Below are 23,204 nucleotides of genomic sequence, written 5' to 3' on the forward strand. Positions count from 1 at the left end.
TTATTGAAGCCCCAAACTTCTTTCTGAAAAGTAGCAGGAAATGCACTTCTTAGAGAGAAATGACATTTCTGAAGTGGAAGAATTGGTGGAAATTAAGTTCCTCAGAGGGAAATTTTTTCTCCCAAAGTTGGTGGCCCAGGCTCCGGTGAGCCCCAGGCCTAGCCTTTGGTAAATTTGAGAAATGGTCAAGCTGAGCTTGGGTGCAACCTCCTGCACATCCACACTGGCACACACAGCACTAAACACTTTAGGTCTTTGTCTGACCAATGCCAAGAAACCCCCAGAGAGTACACTACTGGACTTCTCTCTTCTCTGTGAAAATGTCCTCTTAGGAGGTTATCCTATTGTGAATAGAGAAAATAGGGTCAAATTACAGAATGTTGAATGCCACTGGAGGCAACGATTTTTAAAAAAATCTTGAAAATCATCCAGTAGGGTTATTTCCAGAACTGTTAATTTTTAATATTTTAGCTGAAAATCCCTTTCTTCAAAAAAAAAGTTTCAAAAAGGCATAAGGTATAAATAAGTGAACCAAGAGCTACTGGTTACAGCTCCTTTCCTTTCCAGAGGGAGAGCCTGGAAATCCCCAGATATTTAAAAAGCCATTATTATAATCCAGTCCCTTCAATTCACAGATGACAAACTTGAGCCCAAAAGTGAATCAACTTGTCCAACATTAGCAAATGAAACAATGACAAAAGTCAAAAGCTCCTCAAGGGTATGTCTTTACTGTCACTGGACCTGACACAGGCCCTCAAAAGCCCTGTAATAAATGCTAATTACCTGAATTCAACAATTTATGCTATGGTGTTAATGACTGATACAATCTTTAAACATTACCCCTCTTAGGGGTGTTTGCTTTCATTTAAACAGGATTCAGTTCCTTAGATCAAAGAAGGAATATCTAAGAGCAAATATGTAGATGTTGTCAATAGGCTTGTTGGTACAGGAGAAAATTGAGGGTAGTATAACAGAACCTCCAGAAATAGACTCTCTGTCATTTGACAATAATACGCAATTACATAATTTAATTGTGTGCATGTTGGGTGAGGGACAGGAGAGGAAGGGGATAAAAGCAATATCTGTCATTTTCATAAAAGTACCTAAAATAAGAAAACCTAAACCAAATCATATTGACTGGTGCAGTATGCTGAAGTTTGAATGAGAACACATTGAGAGTTGATCCTACATTAATTCCGGTCAGAGCAAGTCTGTTAGCTACTTCTGATGTCATCATGCGTGTGTGTAATTTACACTGCTCTGTGTCTTACCATGAGCAGAATGTTTTCTGTTTTAGGATGAGTATAAGTTTTATTTTAATTTAAAGTTTGCCTTGATAAAACAAAAATAGGGCTTTTAGGCCCTATCGAGTATGATAATAGGAGCTTTTAGGCTTTCAAAATGTATTTGTTTCTTCCTCTATTTCTTCTAGCCCGTAAGATGAATACATCATGATTACAGAAATAAGTGGATTATTAAAGTAAATTTGTTTAGATTGGGTAATAGGTTCCATTAAATGGCACCAGGTATTATGCTGTGAGCCAATGTGTAAATGAAAAATAAAGAGTAATTCCATTTGTCAGAGATCTAAAAAGCTTGACACCCTGGAAAAAACAGCTACACCACCCATCACCACTATCAGCTTCATTCATTGCTCAACCAGCCAGACCAGACACTTTCCCACTGTACGCCTCATGATTACATTATTATTATTATTTTGGAGGTTAGTTGATGATGACAGGAGAAAAAAAAAAGGAACTCACATCAATTATGGTTTCACATTTACTGCAAAGGAGGAGGTTCTATTTTCCAATATGCTGCAAATCCCAACAGTCCAAAGTGACACTGTAACTGTCATTTTGACAAACACATGAGTCAAAATCACAAATTTTGACTAATTTAAACCGCTATGGAGTTGCTTATTTTTCTGCAAGGCATAAATGTTGGCAACACATGAAACTGAATAATACTGAATTCATTAGGAATTCACAAGGGTGGTGAAAGTTTTCTATCTTGAAGTTAGGAGTAAAAAAACACCAAACCACTTTACATTCTGCATTCTGTCAAAACTATACTTGATGAGAAAATTGAGAGGAGATTCCAAAATATTTCCTTATCCAATTCTACCACCAAATGGCAAACATCTGATTTTGCCATCAATCAAATCATTGCCCTTTTCAGCCATTTTGGTGACTCCATCAAAGGATATTCAGCTCAACTGTTTGCGCATGTGCAATTGTGACTCAAGATGGTACGGAGGAAGAAATCCTGCTTTCTTACCTCTCAGAGACTATCATTAAGGATTACAATGTCTTTAAATTTGCCCAAAAGAGCAGAAATGATTAGAATACTCATGGAAGGTTCTCTAACAGTCAGAATTCTTGTGGAAAATAAAATAACAAAAGTTACCTGTTGTTGCCAAGTGTCAACTTCCACATATGGCCTGGGCATCTACAGAAAGACCTCAGTCTTGCTCTCAGAACACCAGATTGTCTGCCTTGCATTGTGAAGATCTGCACGCTTATCACATAGTTCTAGCCTTTGCTGAGCTCTAGGTTTGTTGAGAAATCTTGTGGGCTACATTCAAGAATTGAGAGATACAGCTGCTCTATTTTGGAATACAGAGAAAGGACTAGGAATCATTCTTCAAAATATTTAATAACTAATACAGCACAGACACAGAAAAGTCAAGACTGACACTGGCACAAATAATAGGTATCACTGCATTGGAGCATACTTACTGAGTACCAATTATTTCACCCTTCAAAAATAACAATGAGATCACAACATAGGTATCAACATAGAAAGATGTCCAAGTTACAGCCAAGTGAGGAAACAAATTTGTGTAACACGAGGTATAACATGGTCCAATTTATAAATGTTTAGAGGAATCTGATGAGACTTACAGATTACCCCCACAGGATTCTGGCAAATAGGTATAGAACCTCAGGCAAAGAGATCTCCTGAGAGTCTTATTCCTGAGTTCTAGTCCTAAATCTACCATGTTGCTTAACCCTTACATGCCTCGGGTTCTATGAAATCAAGGAGTTAAACTAGAAAATCTTTACGCTACTCCAGTTCTCATTTGCTATGAGTGTAAGAGCAATTCTTTCTTAGGTCACTTTTGTGAAAGAAAGGTTTAAAAAACCTACTTCAAAGATTACTGCAAGGCTTAAAAAGAGCAGGTTTGTGAATATGCATTGTAAACTGTGAATATAGTATAATAACAGTAATAATCCATAGCTTGAAAAAGCTATGTACTACATAAATTGTAGCCCGTACTACAATTTATTAGTTGTTCATACTAGTTCTTCTTAACTTCAGCTCACTTGGGGATATTATGTACACAAATTCTTCATCAAAAAGCCCAGAGCCTTATGTTTAAGGTTACTTTAGGGGCTAAACCATATCAAATATCAGCCTCAGTGGTAAAAAAAAAAAAAATCTGTTGCAGCAAAGTTGACTTCATTAAACTTCTGAAAAGTGAATCCTATTTTCCCACTGATGACCTTGATAAAATCAGAATCACGTCTCCTAGAAAATATTTCAGTGGATTAGGTTGCAAACTCATTTTTCTATTTAAAGAATTATAGAAGTTAGCTAAATATCTTTGAGGGGTCTCTGTCAACTAAAATAGCCTGTGGTTCTGATTCTGTTTTAGGATTCAGTCCAGGAGTTATCATTTCTCAAACTGGGATGCCAGTGGGTGTGTCCCGCTCAGATTTTCATGGGGTCTTAGGAATGTGTCTCCCCTCTTGATGTCAATCTGGTAAAGCGGGGTTTACTCTGAATCTGTTTCTTTTTTAACTGTATGGCCACCAAGGACAGAAATAGAATTTGGACTGATGTCACTGAAGGAACAATTCAACGTAAAAAACTTTCTAACAACCAGAGCTCTCTAATAAAGAAGTAGCCAGTAATCAAAGGAACTGAGTTACTGTGGCAGGAGAAAAGAAACAGGGGAGCTCACTGCTTATTGGGGATAAGCATCCATTTTAGGATATTTTTGCTCATCTTTTCTCTCTTCTAATTGGAGGCACCCTGAGGACAGCTTTTTAAATTTTGTTGCTTTCTGCATCTCTGGACATATTGTGGATGTTTAGGATGTTTAATAAGTATATTTTTAATGATTGAAGGAATAACACAGAAGGGAATCCTGCATTTATTGAGCAGGGCGTTGGAATGCAAAACTTTAAGATACTTTAACCGTGAAATTCTTGGAAGCATTCATCATCCTGTGGAAAGCTAAATTCAATGGTAAGTGTGCAATGTGTTAGTAAGTATTTTGCAATTTTTAAGAACCTTTTTCTATCTCCAGATTGTTGTCAGTTCCTTCTTGCAATTCTCTATTTAGAAGATTTTCTTTCTTATCTAAGGCTCCAACATTATACTAGAGCCCCCAGAACTGAGAAATCACTACTCTTCTCATTGCAAAATGTCTAATATTTAAAAGAGCTACGCTGCCAAATCGTCTTTTACCAGCATAAGCCACATGCTAACTGGAAAAATACCTGATTCTGAAAAATTTGAAGTTTTACATTATGACAAATAAAACATAAATTTGATAACTTCTGGATTCTACCAGACTTGTTTGTTTCAAATAAAATATACTTGAATTTCATATTATTCTCGAGTACAATCAGCACCCTGATTTGTTTATGTTTGTGATTTTGACTCATACTCTGAGTCTCAATTCTTTTGTAGGCGGTAAAATCAATTTAATGGATTAGAACCCAGAATTTTTAAAAAAATAATACAGTGAAATGGAAAAATATCAGAATGCATCATGCCTACCAAGGAGAAGTATTTTTTTGTTGGGATTTTTTTTTTTTTTTTTTTTTTTTTTTTTGAGATGGAGTTTCGTTCTTGTTGCCCAGGCTGGAGTGCAATGGCGCGATCTCAGCTCACTGCAACCTCTGCCTCCCGGGTTCAAGGGATTCTCCTGCCTCAGCCTCCCAAGTAGCTGGGATTACAGGCATATGCCACCTCGCCCGGCTAATTTTTGTATTTTTAGTAGAGATTGGGTTTCTCCATGTTGGTCAGGCTGGTTTTGAACTCCCGACAGGTGATCTGCCCACCTTGGCCTCCCAAAGTGCTGGGATTGCAGGCATCAGCCACCTCACCCAGCCGGAAAAGTATTTTTTAAATGAAACTTCCATTTCAGCAATTTAGATTTACATGTTTGCATATGTGTGTTGTGATATCAAATGTATTTCTTACAGTAGATCATGAGCAAAGAAAAGTTCTGAGACCCTTTAAAATAATATCTGCAGTATGTCAATAGTATTATGTATAAATAATATTCACAGTATATCACTATCCAATTTTTTCAGGAAATCATTTTGATAGATAATCCAGCTCATACCTGTGAAATTACTCAGTTCAAAATTTCTCATTAGCACTAAGGGGAACAGATGACCCAGTTCTCAAGTTTCATGCACTTAGGTTAACTGGAATTAAAATAAGTGGGGGATGCTCTTTATTTTACATCATCCACAGAGGAACTGAAGGTCAAGTGCTTCGCAACTCAAGGGTCCAGACGTATATGCCCCTGCTTCCTTCCCCAGGGTCAGTGCACAGGCATTGTTCCTTTCCTGGAGTTATCTTTGTTGTCTTCCTTCCACCTTCATAGCCCACTATTATTACTGTCTCCTTTACTGTTTTTTTGTTTTGTTTTGTTTTGTTTTTTTAGCACTTGGCAAATATGTGAGGCAAAGTTTATAGGAGTTAAACATTTCTAAGAATATTGCTCTTAAAAGGTTTGTTAGAAAGGAGTCCTTTCTTCTACCCTCCTTACTTTCCTCCCCTTCCCCGCTCTTTTCTCCACTCTCCCAAGACCACAAGATAAGTGTTTAAAGCCACTTTTGTTCTACAAAGTGGTCTCTGTCTCCTTTAGAATGGGAAAGTTTCTATGTATGGTGGCAGTGGTTGGAATAAGTCAAAATGAAAAAGGTTAAGAGAATGTAAACACTTTTAAATTGCCTTTTTCAATTTTCTTTTAGTAGCTTTAAATAGCTATAAATAATATACACTTCATACACAGAGTAAAGTTAATTCTTATAAATATTCTTTCAGGAGAAATAAAATGTTAGATGCATTTCACTTGGTAATATATTTTCCATTTACTGATTCTTTTCTAAAAGACTCCCCCTGCCCCCAATTTCTGTCTTATCAGTACAGTGCATAGAGAATATTTGACTTGAAGCTGAATCTGTTTTCTCAATTTTTTGAGTGACTATTCTCTAAAGAAAGTATTATTAAAAGCAGACTTCCCCCAAATTGACTTTAACAGCAATTATTTTCTTTGAATATGAGAAGGATATTTTGATTTCCCAAATGCACGTTAACTGAATTTTTGAACTGGATCTTTTATGGCTGAGTTTTCTCTATTTTTTTCTGTAATAGAAACATTACATTACATTGTCTCCCTGAGAACCCTAAAGCTGGAGGTTCCATGGTATGTGTCTTGCATAAAATAAAACAGCAGATGACAGCAAATTCATTTTCCTACTCTGCCATAGCTCCTATGGCTCACTAACTTTTGAACTGTGGCTGTGCTGAGTGAATTTTCTTGTCAGGCCCTGTAAAACTGCTTTTCAGAGAGAGCAAAAGCAACTTGAGTTTTCTCAAAGGGACCTGTGATAGTGGACAAGTCACACTGCTTTTCTGGGCATCAGTAACTTCTACTGTATAAAAAAGAACTTTCAGACAGAATAATCTCCAGGGTTTGTTTTTTTGTCTTTCTAGCAATAAAAAAGTATTGACTCTGTTAACCAATATTTAATCATTTTAAGTCAAACAAAACAAATTTTTACATCATTGTAGTGTTACAAATGTATTTGGTTTCTTTTATACTGCTTAGAGATAACTTCTTAAATATATATTGGATTTCAGTATTCTATATATAAATTTGAGCATTTCTTAATGGGGGAAAAAGATTAAAACTCATATTGGGTCAATTATACTGGAGCAGGGTGAGAACATCTCACCAGGCAAGAGCAAAGACAGCCCTGAATGTCTCCTCCCCTTTGTTGAAATATTACCAGCAAAACCCAAGTGATCAAAAAAGACTCACAAATTATATGGCAGTCCATGCCCATAAAACATGATACAATTCGGTCAAGGTACACTAGGTCAGTTGCTAAGAACCTCGTGTTTCTTCTAGTAGTTACATAAACAGTTAGATGTGTTTGCTTTTTTTTTTTTTTTCCAAAGACTAAGGAAAAGGGAAAATTGCCAACACAATTACCAAAATAATTAATTAAAAGCCAGCCCAGTCCGCAACAGCTGCTTTCAGTTGTCCGGAGTGTGCCCTGAGGCAACAGCACCTTACAGCTCCTTTCTCAGGCAAGGAATGCTGCCATTATCTCGTTCTCAATGGAAAACCACCTCCCCTGCCACATCCCTGTAAATTGTTGAACCTAAAGGGCTTTTTTCTCCACCCAGAAAAGAAGGTAATGGAAACTAAAGTAGGCTGTTCAACCATAAGTCTTGGGAAGCTTCCAAAAGCTTTCATTCCTGTCCAGAAGCTTCTAAAGAGGAGGCCTATGATTAGGGAGATAAGCAATACCATCAAATTTTTGGAGCCTGGAAGTGCTTTCCCCAACCCCATTTTTCTTTTAAGTAAGGGACCCAGAATGAGAAATAAATATCTGGGAAAGACACAGGAACTACATTTCCATCTTATAAATCCTTTTTTTAACTTTATGTGTTGAAAAGTTTTAGATATATATAAAAGTAGAGAGGATAATATAATGCACCCCCATGTATGAATCATTCAACTTCAACAGTGATGAACTCGTAGCCCATCTTGTTCGTTATTTTGAAGCTAATCCCAGACATCACATTATTTTAGAGGTTTTACAGATTTTTTTTATTTGTTTGTTTTTTGTGACAAGGTCTTGTTCTGTCACTCAGGCTGCACTGCAGTGGAAAGATCACAGCTCACTGCAGCCTTGACTTCCAGGCTCAGGTGATCCTCCTACTTTAGCCTCCTGCATAGGTGGGACTACAAGAATATGCCACCATACCCAGCTAATTTAAAAAAAAAAAATTTTGTAGAGAGACGGTCTTGCTATATTGCCCAGGCTGGTCTCAAACTCCTGGGCTCAAGTGATCCTCCTGGCTTGGCATCAAAGTGCTGGGATTACAGGCATGAACCATCACGCCTGGCCTAGAGATACTTTTGTTAACATAAAATTGTCTTCCACTTTTCAGAGGTCAGGAAATCCAAATGAAGGAAGAAAAATGAAAACTTCAGCTAAAATCATTACAGTGGTTAAGGTAAGTTATATAAACTTCTTATACTCTAAGTGGACTTTTCATTTTAGCCTCATAATTGACACTTGTCAATCATGAGTCAACAAATATTTATTGAATGTCCCTTAAGTGCCAGACTCTGTCACCACAAAGCCTAAAAATAGATCAATGGGGGGTCTATTTTTTAAGTCTTTCTAGCGACAAAAAACTTTTGATTCTGTTAACTAATATTTAATCATTTTAAATCAAATCCAATTTTCACATTGATAGGGACAGGAGACAGGAAAATTCTGGGCAGAAGCGGGCAGGTCCCCAGCGAGGGCTTCACCTTCAAGCCTGGAACTATGGCCCAAAGTGAGAACATACATCCCTGTTTTCCCGCTTGAATGTTGCCTTTTTCAAAACCACGCATGGCCTCCCCTACCCCCATCCTGTGCCCATAAAAACCCCAGGCTCAGCCGGCAGAGAGAGGAGAAGAGGAGATGCAGCTGGATGTCAGAAACTACCGTTGGAGAGAAGCAGCTTGACTTCAGAGGGACAGGTTGATGGCACAGCTTTGGAGAGGGGTTTGGCCATCCCCAGCCAGACTCCAGAGAAAGATTACCTTCCCCTAATCCGTCCCCTTTGCAGCTCCCCTTCCTGCTGAGAGCCACCTTCATCGGCAATAAAATCCCCCACATTGACCATCCTTCTAATTCATGTATGCAACATTCTTCCTGGATGCCAGAAAAGAACTCAGGTGTGGGTGCAAAAGGCTGTCACACTGACCCTCTACTGAGCTGTTAACACTTAAGCTGTCCATGGATGGCAAAGCTAAAAGAACACTGACTATAACACTCCTTCTGGGGCTTCAGGGGTCATGGGCACCCTCAAGACACTGCCACAGGACCGGCACAAAGTTTGTTTCTGCTGGCACCCCAAAACGCCCATCCCAGCTTGTGTACCTCCTCACCTGCATGCCCCCTTCAGCAAGGGGTTAAGCACTGTGGGTTCGAGTGAGTAGAGCTTGCCCCTGCCGGTGCTGAAGCAGCTGACTAGTTCCAGTGCCTGCACTCCAGTTCCTGCCCACAGAGGGGTCAGGGAAATTTCCTGCTTCAACATCACTGTAGTGCTACAAACGTACTAGGTTTATTAATAGTGCCCCACAAATTAAAAATAAAGTTATGCCTGTTTTTCTATTTTTTTAAAAAAAGTCCAATGGCCCTGATATATGAATACACAGTTATTTTTCTAGGAACAGACATAAAAATTGGGAATGCATATGCATTCCTAGAGAAACAAATTTTTGTTGTCACAAAGTAAACAAGCTTATATTATTTGTTAGAGCTCAGAAACAAAATGATAACCTTATAAAACATTTAAAAAAGAACTAACACCAATTCTACTGAAACTACTCTGCATAATAGAAGACAGAACACTTCCAAATTCATTCTATGAAGCCAGTATTACCCTGATACCAAACCAGACAAAGACACATCAAAAAAAGAAAAGAAAAACACAGGCCAAATCCCTGATGAACATTGATGCAAAAATCCTCAACAAAATACTAGCAAACTGAATTCAACAACACATTAAAAAGATCATTCATCATGACTAAATTGAATTTATCCCAGGGATGCAAGGATGGTTCAACTTACACAAATTAATGAAGATGATACATCATATCAACAGAATGAAAGACAAAAATTACATGATCATTTCAATTGATACTGAAAAAGCATTTGATAAAATTTAATATCTTTTCATGATTAATAAAACCTTCAAAAAATTGGTATAAAGGAATATACTTCAACCCAATAAAAGCCAAATAGGACAGACCCACAGTTAGTATCATATTGAATGAAGGAAAACTGAAAACTTTTCCTCTAGGATCTGCAACATGACAAGGATGCCTACTTTCACCACTGTTATTCAGCATAGTACCAGAAGTCCTAACTGGAGCAATCAAATGAGAAAGATATAAAGGGCATCTAAATTGGAAAGGAAGAAGTCAAATTATTCTTGTTTGCAGATGATATAATCTTATATTTGGAAAAACCTAAAGACTCCACACGCACACACAAAAACTATTCAAACTGATAAATTTGGTAAAGTTTCAGGATAAAAAAATCGACATACAAAAATTAGTAGCATTTCTATATGCCAACAGCAAACAATCTGAAAAAAATTTAAGAAAGTAACCACATTTACAATAACTACAAAAAATAACTGAGAATTAGCTTCACCAAAGAAGTGAAAGATCTCTACAGTGAAAACTATAAAACACTGATAAAAGAAGTTGAAGAGAATACACAAAAAATGAAAAGATATTTCATGTTCATAGATTGCAAGAATCAATATTATTAAAATGTCCATATATCCAAAGCATTCTGCAGATTCAATGCAGCCTCTATCAAAATAGCAATGACATTCTTCACAGAAATAGAAAAAAATAATCCTAACATTTATATGCAACCACAAAAGACCCAGAATAGCCAAAGCTATCCTGAGCAAAACAAACAAAACTGGAGCAATCATAGTACCTGACTTTAAATAATACTACAGAGCTATGGAAACCAAAACAGCATGGTACTAACTGGCACAAAAACAGACACATAGACCAATGGATCAGAATAGAGAATCCAGAAACAAATTTATACACCTACAGTGAACTCATTTTTGACAAAGGTGCCAAGAACACACACTGGGGAAAGGACAGTCTCTCCAAAAAGCAGTGCTGGGAAAACTGAATATCCAGATGCAGAAACTAGACCCCTATCTCTCACAATATACATAAATCAAATTAAAATGGATTACAGACTTACATATAAGACCTAAAACTATGAAACTACTGAAAAAAAAAAAAGAACATTGGAGAAACTCTCCTGGACATTGGACTGGACAAAGATTTCTTGAGTAATGCCCCATGAGCACAGGCAACCAAAGCAAAAATGGGCAAATGGAATCGCATCAAGCTAAAAAGCTTCTGCACAGCAAAGGAAACAATCAACAAAGTAAACAGACAACCCATAGCATGGGAGAAAATATTTGCAAGCTACCCATCTGACAAAGGATTAACACCCAGAATACATAGGGAGCTCAAACAACTCTACAGGGAAAAAAATCCAATAATCCTATTCTAAAATGGGCAAAAGATCTGAATAGACATTTCTCAAAAGAAGACATACAAATGACAAACAGATATATGAAATGGTGCTCAACATCATTGATCAACAGAGAAATGCAAATCAAAACTACAATGAGATATCATCTCACCTAAGTTAAAATGGCTTATATCCAAAGACAGGCAATAACAAATGCTGGCAAGGACGTGGAGAAAAGGCAACCCTTGTACACTGTTGGTGGGAATGTAAATTAGTACAATCACTGTGGAGAACAGTTTGGAGTTTTCTCAAAAAACTAAAAATAGAGCTACGATATGATCCAGCAATCCCACTGCTAGGTATATACCCAAAAGAAAGGAAATCAGTATATTGAAAAGATGTCTGCACTTCTACGTTTGTTGCAGCACTGTTTACAATACCTAAAATTTGAAAGCAACCTAAGCATCCATCAACAAATGAAGGGATAAAGAAAATGTACATATACACAATGGAGTACTATTCAGGCGTAAAAAAGAATAATATCCTGTCATTTGCAACAACACGGATGGAACTGGAGGTCATTATGTTAAGTGAAATAAGCCAGGCACAGAAAGACAAACTTTTGCATGTTCTCACTTATATATGGGATTTAAAAATAAAAACAATTGAACTCATGGAGATAGAAGAATGATGGTTACCAGAGACTGAAAAGGATAGTTTGGCAGTGGGGGTGAGGGGTAAGTGGGGATGGTTAATGGGTACAAAAATATAATTAGATAGAAGGAATAAAACTTAGTATTTGATAGCATGACAGAGTGACTACTATCAACAATAATTTATTGTACATCTAAAAATAACTAAAAGACTATAATTGGACTGTTTGAAACACAAAGAAGGATAAATGCTTGAGATGATGGATATCCTATTTACCCTGATGTGATTATTATGCATTGTATGCCTATATCAAAATATTTCATGTACCCTATAACTATATAGATGTACGATGTACTCACAAAAATTTAAAACAAAACAAACAAATAAACATGAATTCAGTTTATTAGAATTCCCAAACATGAATAGAAGATCTAAGATAACTCTTTTTGCCATCCTGAGAAATTTGGTAAGGTTTTCTGGTAGATTTTCTACATAGAAAAAAAATACGCTTTGAAGGAAAAGAAGAGCCTTTATGACTTTAATAGGACAACCCTTTCCCAGAGTCTCTCAGAGGCTAACATAATCCTGTACACACAGATTAACCTGTGCCTATATTCCTGAAAAGACTGCAGTAAAGGCAAATTCAGGCCTCATTATAGGGTCATTTTACATTTCAAACTGCAGTTTTCTTTTTCTTTTTTTTTTTTTTTGAGATGGAGTTTTGCTCTTGTTGCCCAGACTGGAGTGCAATGGTGCGATCTCGGCTCACCTCAACCTCTGCCTCCCGGGTTCAAGCAATTCTCCTGCCTCAACCTCCCAAGTAGCTGGGATTACAGCATGTGCCACCACGCCTGGCTAATATTGTATTTTTTAGTAGAGATGGGATTTCTCCATGTTGGTCAGGCTTGTCTCGAACTCTTGACCTCAGGTGATTCGCCCGCCTCAGCCTCCCAAAGCACTGGGATTACAGGCATGAGCCACCATGCCTGTCCTGCAGTTTTCTTTATAATCGAAAAGTCCATCTTTACAAACTAGCAGTAAGGCTCAAAAAACAACAACAACACACACATACACATCCCAAAATTATTGCTTAACAACAAACATCCTGATATCTACAGTTATTTTTCTTCCCTTTACTTAAAATTCTATTTTCTGACCAGTTGAAGAGTCCTCCTGTCCTAACTTGGTTCATTAAAAATATCAGTTTCTTTCCATGGCCTCCAAAATTTTTTTTTAATTTGAAAAATTTTTACCTCATTTCTGAAAGGACTGTCTCCTGAAAACATTCCCACTTCTGAGTGCTTCCTATTTTAGGAGAACAAAAGTTCCAGCTTTCAGTATCCTTAGAGCACACCACTCTCTGCCTCAGATGGACCCAAATTCTCACAAAAACAAAAGAGAGACATGGGATGAGACAATGAATTCTCACTTGGCCTCACTGCCAGACTTGTATACAATCCTCTCTGATGTCTTCTAGATCTTGGGCAGCTTGAACACTTTCTTTATTATATATATTTAAGATGTACAGCACAATGTTTTGATATACACACATACAATAAAGTGATTACTATAGTCAAGTCAACTAACATATCTATCCTCTCACATACTTACTTTTGTGTGTGTGGTAAAAGCACCTAAAATCTCTCTTAGCAAATTTCCAGTTTGTAATATTTTTAGCTGTCTTCCTCATGTTATTCATTAGATCTCTACACTAATTCATCCTATATAACTGCAACTTTGTCCCCTTTAACCTACATCTGCCCATTTCCCCCATCCTCCCACCCCAATCGCCATTATACTCTCCATTTCTATTTATTCAGTGTTTGAAAAGATTTCATATGTAAGTGAGATCATGCAGTATTTTTCTTCCTGTGGTCTGGTTTCCTCAAATGTCTTCAACACAAACTATATATTTGCTAAATAATGCTTTGTGGTCCTGAGTCAAATATTATTAAAACTCGATATGTTGGGAATTCCAAGCCAAGAGGAGAAATACTTCTAGACCTCTCCACAAGCTGGTATGTCTTCAAATGGAATAAAAAATGTAAGTAAAAACTTATTTGAGGTCTATATGGAATGTATGATTTTCTTTGGAAAATAATCATTCAGACAATTACTTATGAAGAAATCTCTTCAATGCCATCTTTGCTAGTAACTGCTGGGCTATTTTCCATTCCCACCTCCAATATTAACATACCATGACATACAATTCTATAGAGCCAAAAAGATATTCAAAAGACCCCAAATAAAAGAACTTGAAAGTCAAAAGGGGACCAATTCTTACAGAATATTTTGATAATAAATGTAATTCCAGACACACAGACTCTTTAGGGACTTAAATTCCTAAATCTCTAAGATTATAAATGAGAAAACTGCAACCTGAGATATTATGCCAATTGTCTAAAGTTTTTAGTGGCAAGAACCACTTATTTATTTCAACAAACATTTACTGAACATCTACTCTATAGCTGGCAAAAGAAGACATTTTGGAATAAAGAAATGCAAGACACAGTTCCTGCCCCCACCTCCGGTTGTTTACAGTCCATTGGGGATACCTACCTAGTGAGCAGAGACACAGAGTGATAGGCTCTTTGATAAAGGCAGTCACAAGGTGAGGCCCCAAACTCACAGAGCAAGAAACCAGAACAAACTTTCTGGAAGGGGTTTGTCCTGAGCTGAGTCTTGATGAAGGTGAAGGAGCTGCTTAGGAAAGAAAGAGATCAAGAGAAAAGGGCCTGGCTCTCTAGGTCTTTCCGCATTCACATTAGACTAGTCCGCTCTTAAAATGTTTTGGTTTTGAGTTTGGTTTTGTCCGTGAATTATTTTATCTCTAGGTCAGAACATAGTGTTAAAGGAGCGAAAGCCACACCAGACACCTTAAAATGTCTCACACTAACCACAAGGGGGAGTAGGTTAAAGATGGCTGAATTCAGGTAACTCACTCATCACCATCACTAAAACCCACCAGCAAGTAGCCTAGTGTTGCGGGGCATGGGCTGAACCTCCCTATAAAGGCAGCTTTGCTTACTGAGTTATTCATTTTATCAATCTGTGTACTTTTCAACAATCACTTTAACATGTAGGCAGAAAATAAGAAATATTCAGTAAAAATATGTAAAACAAATTTATTAATTCAAATATTTATTGAGTTCCTATTATTTGCCATGTAGATATTACAATAATATTCTAATCATATATTTAAGCCTTTGTAAAGAGGTTTAGGGCTTTAATTTTTTCCTCATTTACTCATTTGTTGCTCTAAGCCTGAATTTAGAGGTGTTCAAAGACTAGAAAGACAGGCATAGACAAGGGTATGTCGATGTATAGAGAATGGGAGAAGGAATGGTTTGAAAGTATCTTCAGAACAGGCTGCATAAGTGACAAAAGTTTTCAAAAGTGGGGCTTGTGGATACCTTAAATTTGTGTGTAGTGCCACAGTTTGTAGAGTTGGAAAAAAAAAAAGAGTTGGAGGATGATGGTCAGAACTCACCATTTCTTCATTCATGGTAGATGTGGGTTCTTCCCTTTCCTCTAGGCTCTCAACAATTGGTCATCTTTGGGACCACTGAAAGAAAGATCACATTTCTGATCAAAATTTAGGATCCATGGTCTGCCACATATAAGTGTTTTTATAAGGAAAATGGGATACACATTTAAAAGCAGGATTGTCACTTTTTTGTCCCTTTTCAACGTTAAAGATGTCAAAATAAGAACATCTTGGTGAGTCCTCTGGTGAGATCTCTCTCTCTCTCTCTCTTTTCCCCTCTTGGCTCCCAGGACTAAGAAAAGGATAGATCAAAGGGACAGTAAATACAGCCTATGCCTGGAAGACTTAATATCATAGCTGTTTTGTTGGGGATGGAATCTGGAGGTTGCAATAGAGTGAAAGGAAAAATGATCTAGGAGTTAAGACACAGGTAAAATTCTGGCTTTGCTGCTAAATATCTGGATGTGTTGGGCAAGTCATTTAGTCAACCTAGGCCTCAATTTCTCTATCTGTAGGAAGTAATGATGGCTGAAATTTGTTAAACATGTATTATGAATCTATCAACAGTTCTTAGAGGCTTATTTGGAGGCGGACGAATAGATCAGTGGTTTTCAAACTTAACTTTGTGCAAGGGAATCCTTTCGTAAAATGAAGTCTTGTATGGCTCCCCAATGCATAGCACAGATAAAAGTAGTATACCTCTTTCATAAGTTACCGTGTATAGCACTTCCTCATGAGACATTTGAAGATTATCATGATCTGTGATTTCTACCACATCAAGCTTTGATCTGTAACACATTTGAGTAGTAAGCCTTTTTTAACTCAGTTTTTCAAATAATAAAATAAATGTAATGAAATGTGTGTGGATCCCTAGAACACAGTTTAAAAGCCACTGAATGAGTTTATCTCTGAGGTCTCTTCTGAATCTGATGTTCTCCCCATCTGAGCCTGGCTCAGATGGCAAAAACTCCTGCCAAGAACACATACACACCCGTCACTTTTCTCCCCCATGAAGGAAGATGCCTCTTATATTTCCCAGCAGAAATCAATGCCTAATATTAAAAACATGTCAGTGTGACTAGTTCTAATTCAGTCTCTCCTTCAACAAGTTTTGGGGCCAAAGGTATTGCTACATCTGTGACAGTTGTAACTGCTTTGGGATTCTACTTGGACTCACAGTGTGTACATCTGAATATTCCCAGAAGTATCTAGTCAAGCTCAATAAAATTTTGAATGTCAGCAGAACTGAAATCCAGTATATAAGAAACCTGAACTAATATCACACAGTGAATTTCAACAATGCTGCTTGGATGGTAAGAGAGGTTCTCATCACTCTTTACCTGTGTGACCCTGGCCACTTTTCATTTGGGACCTTGTTTCTTGAACTAGAGATCAAGAAACTAGAGATCAAGAGATTATTTCCTTTCCAGCTGAAGTATTCTTTGTTCTCTAGTTAGTTAACATCCTTCTGTGATCAGCTGTACTACCTGTATCTCCACCACTTCTCATTTACCAGCTGGGCTGTTTTCACGGACATACATTCTGTACAGATTTTCCACTGTGTAATTCTGGTGATTCTACATATGAATTAAATGTTTTATGTTTGCACTTAAAACTGGAATTGCATGATATGAGATGAATGGTAAAATTTACATTTTAATTTTTAAGCTCAGAACAACATTAAATAGCAAATAAAAGACAAAATATTTATGTATTAATTTAACAAAATATCTATAAGATCTCATGGGTACAAGAAGAAAACTACAAAACTCTAATGAAAGAAATCAAAGTAGATCACTAATAAATGAAGAGATATTCCATGTTCATGGATAAGAAGACTCAATGTTGTTAAAATATCAGTTCTTCCCAAGTTGATCTACAGATTCAATGCAATTTCAATAAAGTAGTCCAGAAAGTTACTTTGTGGTGACCAACAAACTGATTCTGAAGTTTACATAGGGAGGCAAAAGACCCAGAATAACCAACAAAATATTGAAGAAGAATAAAGTCAGAGGACTGACACTATACTTCCTCAAGAGTTACTACAAACTGCAGTAAGTAAGACAATGTGGTATTGGTGAAAGAATAGACAAATAGAGCACAGGAACAGAACAGAGAATCTGGAAAAAGACCTACACAGTATCGTCAACTGATCTTTGACAAAGCTAAGTTAATTCACTGGGGAAAGGATAGTATTTTCAATAAATGATACTGGAACAATTAATCATCCACATGCAAAAAATGAATATAGAATCTAACCTTATACTACACAAAAATTAACTTAGAATGGATGACAAACCTAATTGTAAAACTATACAACTTCTAGAAGACAACATTGATGTTGGATTTCATTACAATAAAACATGTCTGCTCTGTGAAAAATTTCATTAAGATGGTGAAAAGATAAGGCACAGACTAAGAAAAAATATTTGCAAAGGACATATCTGGGGAAGGACTGTTACCCAGGATATACAAAGAACTCTTAAAACTCAACAACAAAAAACAAACAATCTAATTAGAAAGAGAGCAAGAGATTTGAACAGACACCTCTGCAAAGAAGATATACAGCTGGCAAGTAAGCATATGAAAAAATGTTCTACATCATATGCTGTTACAAATTTGCAGATTAAAACAAAAATGAGATACCACCACATACCTATTAGAATGGCTAAAATCAAAATGAGTTAAAAACTTATGCCCACACACAAAAGAACTGCACATGAATGTTTACAGCAAATTTATTCACAGTTGTCAAAAATTGGAAGTAACCAAGATGTCTTTTGGTAGATGAATGAATAAACTGTGGCATATCCATACAATGAAATTTGGCAATAAAAATAAGCTATCAAGCCATAAAAAATCATGGAAGAGAAAGCTTAAATTCATATTGCTAAGTAAAAGAAGCTAGTCTGAAAAAGCTACATATTATATAATTCCAACTATATGACATCTGAAAAGGCAAAACTATAGAGACAATGAAAAGATCAGTGGTTTCCAGGGATTGGGGGAAATAGTGGGGAAAGGATGCAGAAGCGAAGCACAAGGAATCTTCTTTTTTTTCAACTTTTTTTTTTTTTTTTTTTGAGTCAGGGTCTCCCTCTGTCACCCAGGCTGCAGTGCAGTGGTGCAATCTTGACTTACTGCAACCTCCACCTCCTGGGCTCAAGTGATCCTCCCAACTCAGCCTCAGTAGTAGCTGGGACTACAGGTGTGCCCACCATGCCCAGCTAAGGTTTTTGTACTTTTTTGTTGAGACGGGGTTTTGCCAGTGTTACCCAGGCTAGTCTCAAACTCCTGGACTCAAGTGATCCACCCTCTCAGCCTCCCAAAGTGGCAGGATTACAAGCGTGAGCCAACACGCCCAGCTCCAACTTTTATTTTAGACTCAGGAGGTACATGTGCAAGTTTGTTACCTGGTTATATTGCATGATGCTGAAGTTGGGGGTACAAATGATCCTGTCACCCAGATACAGAATAGTACCCAACTGTTAGTTTTTCAACCCCTCCTCAACTCTCCAATAGTCCCCAGTGTCTACTGTTGCCACCTTTATGTCCATGAGTTCTCGATGTTTAGCTCTCACTTATAAGTGAGAACATGTGGTATTCGGTTTTCTGTTCCTGCATTAATTTGCTTAGGATAATGGCCTCCAGCTCCATCCATGTTGCTGCAAAGACCACAATTTTGTTCCTTTATTTCTTTTTCTTTTTCTTTGTTTTTTTTTTTTTTTTTGAGACAGAGTCTCACTCTTGTCACCCAGGCTGGAGTGCAATGGCACGACCTCCGATCACTGCAACCTCTGCCTCCCAGGTTCAAGTGATTTTCCTGCCTCAGCCTCCTGAATAGCTGGGATTACAGGCACCTGCCACCATGCCCAGCTAATTTTTTTTTTTGTATTTTTAGTTGAGATGGGGTTTCACCACGTTGGCCAGGCAATTTTGTTCTATTTTATGAGTGTGTAGTATTCCATGGTGTATATGTACCACATTTCCTTTATCCAACCCTTCGTTGATGTGCACGTAGGTTGGTTCTATGTCTTTGCTATTGTGAATAGTGCTGCAGTGAACATGCAAGTATTAAGTGTCCCTTTGGTAGAATGATTTGTGTTCTTTTGGATATATACCCAGTAATGGGATTACTAGATCAAATGGTAGTTCTGTTTTAAGTTCTTTGAGAAATCTCCAAACTGCTTTCCACAGTGTCTGAACTAATTTACATTCCCACCAACAGTTTATAAGCTTTCCCTTTCTCTACAATCTCACCAACATCTGTTGTTTTTTGACATTTTAATAATAGTTATTCCCACTGGTATGAGATGGTATCTCATTGTGGTTTTGATTTGCATTTCTCTGATGATTAGTGATGATAAGCATTTTTTCATGTTTGTTAGTGACTTGTATGTCATCTTTTGACAAGTGTTTGTTCATGTCTTTTGCCCATTTTTTAATGGAGTTGTTTTTTGTTTGTTCAACTCTTTAAGTTCCTTAAAGACTCCAGGTATTAGATCTTTGTTGAATGCATAGCGTGTGAATATTTTCTCTCATTCTGCAGGTTGCCTGTTTACTCTGTTGATAGTTTCTTTTGCTGTACAGAAGCCCTTTAGTTTAACCAGGTCCCACTTGTCAATTTTTGTTTTTCTTGCAATTGCTTTTGAGGATGTAGTCATCAATTCTTTCCCAAAGCTATGTCCAGAATGGTGTTTCCAAAGTTTTCTTCTAAGATTTTTATAGTTTAAGGTCTTACAATTAAGTCTTTAATTCATCTTGAGTTAATTTTTGTATATGGTGAAAGATAGGGATCCAGTTTCATTTTTCTGCATATGATTAGCCAGTTATCAAAGGATATTTTTGATCAGTGAAAATATTCTGTATGATACTGTAATGGTAGATATATGACATTATGCATTTTTCAAAACATGTAGAACTATACACATTAAGAGTGAACTCTAATATAAACTATGGATTTTAGTTAGTAACTATGTGTCAATATTGGTTTGTCAGGTATAACAAATGTACCACACTGATGCAAGATGTTAATAATAGTGGAAACCTGGAGGGAGTAATATGAGAACTCCACTTTCCACTTTCTTATTTTTTCTTTTCTTTTTTTTTTTTTTTTGTAAATCTGAAATTGCTCTAAAAACTAAAGTCTAGTAATTAAATACAACACCACCATCACAAGCCGAGAGAGAGCACGAAAGAGAATAAAAAGCTTTTTTTAAGTACCTTTAACAGCACTTTTTTTTTTTTTTTGCATTGCTTTCTGAACAAAGGGTCCCACATTTCCATTTTGCTGTGGGGCCAGAAAATTATGTAGCCCTGTTTATCACTTTGTATAAATAATAGCTAATGTTTATTTAGCACATATTATGCAACAGGTATTACGGTAAGTACTTTCACATGTTACTTCATTTAAAATTCACAACCCTATGATATTTTATATATTTTATAATGATCTCTTTTAGATATTTTAAAATATTTTATAATGATATAATTAACCCCATGATAATATTTTCATGCCTATTTACAAATAAGGAAATCAAGGTTTAGAGAAGTTGAGTGTGTTGATCGAAGTCACTTAGCTGGTAGGAGAAAGGGTCAGATTTGAACCCAACCATCTGATTCCCAGCTCCTAACCACCAGCTATAACCACCACCATGTTAGATTTCAAGCTCTCTGAGGTACTTCTTTAGCTATGCTACTGACCACTAAATATAAACCTCACTGACTACAATGCTCAGGCATGTGCCCAAAGGATAGCCCTGCGATTTTAATCATCCTGGGTGTAATGTAAAATATTCCCAGCCAGCAGATACTTTTAACAAAACCCCTCAAATTCTTTGGATGATGCAAGCTGCATAAATGCACAAGAGTTATACGAACATTATGAACAGTACTTCTTTAGAGACTTATAAATTATGAAGAATTAATTTTCTCTTAAAAATATGCACTATGTATGTACGGTTTTATAAAGCAGACCTGGGTAATCAATTTTGAACTGAGAAGGCACACACTAGATTTGAACATCAACAGCAAAAAATAAAAAATAATCCTCTTAAGCTTCTTTGGCTAAGTTCTTTGCCATACTTGTTCCTGCTTTCTTTCTGTCTTGCTCAGCACATAGCTATGGGGTTAAGCAAAGGAGACCTTTTCATCTGTGCGGGTTATGAGGCGCAGTTGTCTGTACAAAGTTTAGGGCTCTCTGCCAATTCCATAGGCCTCAGCTCTGCAGCACAGATGTATGCCTCAACTTACCAGATAAACTAGGCTCCAGTCTCTCTCATATTAACAACTTATCTTAAAAGGAATCTGAATGAACGTGTCTGCCAAAGTTGGCTCTGTACTTCTGACTGAAAACCACATCTAACTGAGTGGTTGAATCTGTCATGGAGGGACTCGGGTCTTGGGAGGTTTGAAGTACAGTAGGCGGTTTTAGTCCTGCTGTGACGAAGCTAGCTAGTCCATGCATCTCTTCTTCTTTGGCGCATGGTGGAAGCATGAGGGATATGTTATGATAAAAATCCCAATTATGCCTTCTACCATCTGTTAATAGCATGTGCTTGTGTATACGTTGCCAGGAAATATCGAGAACAAAGGAATGAGAGGCCCTCATTCCAGAGACATGGCTCTCAGCTCCCACTGAGGTTCACTGGTTTGGTTACAGATGTGTCGATGTCCTCAACACCCAGCCCCACATAACATGGAAGTGCACGGTCCTGGGCAAAGCTAGACTCATCCAGGTCTGTTTGGGAAGAGGGATCCAGTGGAATGCAACATTGATGTTTTTCTTATAATGTCTCAAAAATACAATTAAAATGGAGATAACCATTTAGCTCCCACATCATATGTGTACATGACACTGACTTACAAAGTCGTTTGAAAAATACAGATCTCCTTGAAAAAAAGGCACACATGGCATGCGTTAAATCAAGTTTTGTAAAACGATTAAAGTTTAAACTTTTATTACGTTTTAAATATGTGAGTTGGAACCACTGTACTTTATCACATCAGGGGATTTTTTTTTCTTCGAGATGAGTGAGAATAACTATAATAGTCATGAAACTATTGTAGAAATAAGCAACAGCTTTGTATAGATAATTGGAACCCACAGATAAAGTAATATACTGAGCCATTGGTTTCTACCTCTTTCTAACTACGTTAGTGTCAGAGTTAACAACTAATAAAAATTCTACTAGGCTGGGTGCTGTGGCTCACACCTGTAATCCTAGCACTCTGGGAAACCAAGGCGGGTGGACAACTTGAGCTCAGGAGTTCGAGACCAGCCTGAATAAAATGGTAAGACCAGGTCTCTGTGAAAAATACAAAAATTAGCTGGACTTGGTGGTGGGTGCCTGTAATCCCAGCTACGTGGAGTGTTGAAGCAAGAGGATCGCTTGAGGTTGAAGAGGTTGAAGCTACAGTGAGCAGGGATCACCCACTGCACTCCAGCCTGGGTGACAAAATGAGACCCCGTCTCAAAAAAAAAAAAAATTCTATTATATTTTTAAGATCTTTTTTATAATGTGATCCTAGAAAATAATCTGGACCTTAAAAGATGTGTTTAAAACATTACTAAACAAAATTTATTTAGTTTCAGAGTAATCTTCTAATGAAGATTCCTGATTTTGTCATTATAACGCACAATCAGGGATCTCATCATACAGACTACATTCAGAAATTCCTTGGTAGAAGTTAGAAATGTGTCTGTGAGAAGCAAGGATTCT

General features: G+C 37.0%; 1 long non-coding RNA gene across 2 annotated transcripts in view; it reads right to left on the reverse strand.

Moving 5' to 3' along the window:
* LOC109026163 (uncharacterized) overlaps nucleotides 1-23,204 on the reverse strand; it is a 73,935-nt gene that overhangs the window by 22,043 nt on the left and 28,688 nt on the right. For both annotated transcript variants that reach the window (XR_008678452.1, XR_008678453.1), the window contains exon 2: nucleotides 15,487-15,561. This is a non-coding gene — a long non-coding RNA (uncharacterized lncRNA). The remainder of the gene's footprint in view (nucleotides 1-15,486; nucleotides 15,562-23,204) is intronic.

This window comes from Gorilla gorilla, chromosome 2 (assembly GCF_029281585.2).
Source record: "Gorilla gorilla gorilla isolate KB3781 chromosome 2, NHGRI_mGorGor1-v2.1_pri, whole genome shotgun sequence".
Lineage (NCBI taxonomy): Eukaryota > Metazoa > Chordata > Mammalia > Primates > Hominidae > Gorilla > Gorilla gorilla.